The sequence below is a fragment of the Equus przewalskii genome, chromosome X, assembly GCF_037783145.1.
Source record: "Equus przewalskii isolate Varuska chromosome X, EquPr2, whole genome shotgun sequence".
In the NCBI taxonomy this organism is placed as follows: Eukaryota; Metazoa; Chordata; class Mammalia; order Perissodactyla; family Equidae; genus Equus; species Equus przewalskii.
Window position 1 is genome coordinate 109,141,810 of NC_091863.1, and position 5,024 is coordinate 109,146,833.

A 5,024-nucleotide genomic window follows, 5' to 3' on the forward strand; every position below is an offset into this window, starting at 1 on the left:
TCTCTAAGAAATACATTTCCAAAACATTTTTACATTGTATATTTAAATTGTATTTCAAATTTTATAAAATATTTAAGTTCTTTTGATCAATTGTGTACTAAGGATAACTTTATCCAGAAAGCTTTTTTTTTTAACACAAAGAGCCTTATGGTGATAGGAAATTTTAAAAATTAATTTTAATTGCTCTGGCTATTAGTGGGAATGTAAACTGGTGCAGCCACTGCGGAAAACAGTATGAATATTCCTTTAAAAATTAAAAATAGGGGGCCGGCCCAGTAGCACAGCGGTTAAGTGCGCACATTCGGCTTTGGCGGCCTGGGGTTCGCCGGTTCGGATCCCGGGTACGGACATGGCAGCGCTTGGCACGCCATGCTGTGGTAGGTGTCCACATATAAAGTAGAGGAAGATGGGCACGGATGTTAGCTCAGGGCCAGTCTTCCTCAGCAAAAAGAGGAGGATTGGCAGTAGTTAGCTCAGGGCTAATCTTCCTCAAAAAAAAAAAATTAAAAATAGCACTACCATACAATCCAGCAATTCCACTTCTGGGTATTTATCTGAAAAAAGTCAAAACACTAACTCAAAAGGATATATGTACCCCATGTTCATTGCAGCATTATTTACAATAGCCAAGATATGGAAACAACCTAAGTGCACATCCATTGATGGATGAAGGGATAAAGAAAGTGTGCTATATACCTGCAATGGAATATTATTCAGCCACAAAAAAAGGAATGAGATCTTGCCATTTGCGACAACATGGATGGACCTTGAGGATATTATGCTAAGTGAAATAAGTCAGAGAAAGATAAATACTGTCCGATCTCTCTTGTGGAATATAAAACAAAACAAAACAGAAAACCAAGCTCCTAGATACAGAGAGCAGCTTGGTGGTTGCCAGAGGCAGGGGGTCAGGGGTGGGAGAAATGGGTGAAGAGGGTCAAAAGATAAAAAGAAAAACAATTAATTTTAATTTATGTCCATATTTTTGTTGCAGAGAAGCACATAGAGTGATCACAGACTCATAGGCATAAAGTACATTACACTGGGACAGAATTCTGTGGAAGAAGTGTAATGGAGATATGAGTTTAAGGAGAAAAAAGGAATGATGTAAAGTGTCCAACTTTAATTTTCCAATTAAAGACATTAATCGTGTCTTTTTTAAATAGCTGATGGTAGGTATGAAATGACGATTGTATTCAGATTCAATTGCACGGACTCAAAAAAGTGATGTAACCATTTTATTTTGGAATGTCAATATTTACTAAATACCACAAATAACTTGCCAGGTAACTATTTAAACACGAGATGAAAATGTTTAGACATCAATTTACAATATGTGAGGGGTAAACAGGTTTTCAAAATTATTTTAGGGAGGATGTGAGCAAAACTTTTTTTTCTTTCTAATCTTTTCTTGTTTTCATTTTTACTATAGTCAACAGCGAAAAAGTTTGAAGACAGCTGAGTTTATAACTTGCCCTGGGCCACACAACCAACAGGTGGCCTAGTTTAGACTTGAATCCATGTCTGCAAGATTCCAAAGCTCATGATCCTTTGGCTATCTTGAGGGGAGCCAAAGGATCCTGTGAATATTGATTTTAATTAAATTCCATTCAGTTTAGAAACAATTTATTTGGTTGCCTAATATGAACAAGGTCCTGTGCTCGGTGCCACTAGATACACAATAGTGATTAAGGCATTTTACTTACTTCAAGGAGCTGAAAAAATTATACAAGAGATAGGGTGTTTTCCCAAAATCTTTAATATAAGATTAAATGTAATAACAGCAAGAGATCTTTATGAAAAATGCTATAGGAAAAGAGAGAGATTACTTTGAGCTGGGGTATCACAGAGAAGCTCGAGCAGGTTCTGGCATGAGATAGATGGGTCTTTGTAAAATAGAATTTGCCTGGGGGAGGTGTGGGTGACAGAAGGTAGGGAAGATTCATTCATCCACTCATCCATCCATCCATTCATTGAGCCATTAACTAGAGACAAATCAATCAAATATAATAAAAGAGGCTTTAAAAATATCCTGGTTGGAATAGACAAACTGTAAAATACATTTGGGAGACATCTGGGGAATTCTAAATCCTGAGAGGGTATTTCTTGATATTAAGGATTTTTAGTTCATGGCTTTGAGGTGTGATAATGATATTGCACTTACGTTAAAAAAAGAAGAAAGTCTTTCTCTTTTAGCAGTATATACTCAAGTATTTCTGGATGGAATGATGTGATGTGTTACATTTGCTTTAAAATAGGCCAGGGCTGGCCCAGTGGCACTGCAGCTAAGTTTGCACGTTCCGCTTCTCGGCGGCCCGGGGTTTGCCAGTTCAGATCCTGGGTGCGGACGTGGCACCGCTTGGCAAGCCATGCTGTGGTAGGCGTTCCACATATAAAGTAGAGGAAGATGGGCACAGATGTTAGCTCAGGGCTGATCTTCCTCAAAAAAAGAAAAGAAATATTAATTTAATGCCTACCACGTGTCATGAAACTGGAGGTAGAAACAGGAAAGACACATTGCCTGCCCTCAAGAAGCCTATGATCTGATGGGGAAATAGACCCCTGAAATCATCAGGTCTGTAGATGATTACCTGCTGTACTAACAGCATAAACCAAGTGCCACGAGAGCAACTAATTCTGTCTGAGTTGGTCAGGGACGACTTGGAAGAGGAGGAAAAATTTGACTATTTCACAAATAAAATTTGCAGGACCTGGGGATCTTTTGGATGTGAAGAAGGGCCCGAAGGTAAGGGAAGCTACCACCTTGGGCACCTGGGCGGGTGGCATGCTATTAATGGAGACAGGAAGTACAGGAAGAGAAACAGGTCGGGGTGGAGGCAGGAAGCGGGGAGATACCCGTGAAATGAGGAGATGTCCCGGAAGTCGCTGAAACTGTGTTCTAGGAAGAAGGAGCCCCAGTAACAAAGGTTTCTAGAGGGGAGTGCACAGGATGCGTGTCAAGATCCTCCTACACCCTAGGCTGACGGCCCATAGGGAAGAGGTGGGAAGTAAGGCTGGCCGGAGAGGTGCATGTGTTCAATGGCAGTTGCGCAGGGCTCCACCATTGCCACCATGTGTGACGAGCATGAAATGGAATAATTGTCTGTAGGCTTGAGGCCCCTTGTAGGAGGAGACACTTGAACTCTGTGGGTTCCATTGACAGTAGTAAAGCCATTGAGAAGAAGGACTCAGCATCACTTTGAAAAAAAAAATCACTTACCAGAAAGAAGCAGCCACTTTGGAGGACCGCAGTAAAAGTGATGAACAATTTGGAAGCGTAGTATATTGGTTTGCATTGTGGGCTCTGGAGCCATGTTGCTTGGTTTCAAATTCTGACTCAAAGTTACTTAACCTCTTTGAGCCTCAGTTTTCTCATCTGTACAGTAGGGATAATAGTATCTGACAGGAAGAGTAAATAAAACGAAGAGTAAATAAAATGATGCATGTCTGGTTAAGTAACACACTTTCAATCACTTAGAATCATCTGTCATCATGGTACTTTTGGAAGAGGAGGCAAAGGCCTTGATTACTTTATATGCTGATAAATGCTTCATATTTCCTTCTAAGGGTGCTTTAAATTCTGTTAAAATCTAAGACCCTCTCCTCATGTCTATTTTCTTACTCAAACAGAAATGAAAAAGATCAGATATGAGCTCATACCATCTGATTGTAGTCTATTTAATTTCTTTTTGCTTCTAGATGCTAAAAACATTACCAGAATGTAGCACACAAGTTCCCAATTTGGGCAGCCTCTTTCCTTTTATCCGTTTTGCTTAGTCTGCAACACAGTCCCCCATATATTTCAAGTGGAACCATGTGTTTCCATGACCCACAAAAGTTGAGTTCAAATCCAAGGAGATGAACTGTTAAGAGGCAGATGGGACTGGCCTTGGGTGTAAACCAAGCAGGGGCCAGGTGAGATCCGTGCCTTGAACCTACTAGGAACACACTGGAAATATCTGCAAAAGGGAGGAAGAGAGGAAGGAAGTGGGGGAGGTGGGAAAGAAGGTGGGGGGCAGAAAGGACGGGGAAGTAAAGACGGAAAAGGAAGGGGGAGGAAGAAAGGGATCTTGTGAACAATGAGCCACAACTAACACCGATTGAGCACCAAAGGATGGACAGAAGGTTCCCTGGGAGAGGGCCCTTCATGCAGAGCCCTCCATCTTGGGATCTGGGTGCTTCTTAGCTATTTTGGGGCAGGGCACTGGGCTGGTATTCTCTTCAGGGAGTTGCCTGAAGCGGAGCTGAACATTCAGAGCCTTCTCGAAATCAGGGTGGGGCACACGGCCTTCTTCTTTTCCTCACAAGTGTGAAGTTCTTGCCATCCCCCAAAACCAAACTTCACTGCTGCTGAGGGCTTGGAATGGGAAAAGGGAAGGCCCAGGCCCCTGGTGCCAGGGAGAGAGGAGGGAACTTTGCAAGGGCTTATGCTCTCTCCTAAGCGAGGCCAGTGCCCAGTTTGTGCACCACAGGCGAAAACAGGAGTCATCAGACTGGATTCGCTTGATCTATACATACAGCCGGCCCCCTGATCAGCATAGACATCCATGGTCCTTACAGTGAAAGGCCTTTCAGCAGGTGGCGGGCCTATCCTCCACGTGGAATCCAGCTCTCATTTCATCTCTGCTAGGCAGGGACTCGACTCCTTTAGTAAGCCCTTCTCTCATCAGCAGTCCCACCCTACTGATTATTCCTCAACAGGCTCTCATCTCCCAAATTAAAAGAGACAGGAACCTCCTGTTGTCTCTACTTCTCCTTCTCATTCCGCTCCACTTCTATTCACCTCCACCATGAAATGTCTCAAAACAATTGTCTACACTATGCTGCCTCCACTTCAACTCCGATTCCCTCTTCAAACCTGTTCCAGCAAATCTTTCCACTTCCCTCCACAGGCACCATCCTAATGTACACCATCAGCTTTGAGAGGGACTATTGGGCAAGCCTCCTAATTAGTCCCCCTGTTTCGATTCTCAGTCTCCTCTGGACCTTTCTCCACATGGTAGCGGCAATGGTCTCTTAAAGAT

The 5,024-nt window shown here is 42.7% G+C and overlaps 1 long non-coding RNA gene across 1 annotated transcript; it reads right to left on the bottom strand.

Annotated features, from left to right (window-relative positions):
- Nucleotides 1-1,741: 1,741 nt before the first annotated feature.
- Nucleotides 1,742-5,024, bottom strand: LOC139081010 (uncharacterized). The gene is made up of 2 exons (XR_011535941.1): nt 3,221-5,024; nt 1,742-2,436 (listed from the first exon to the last, which is right to left on the bottom strand). It is a non-coding gene; the product is annotated as an uncharacterized lncRNA (long non-coding RNA).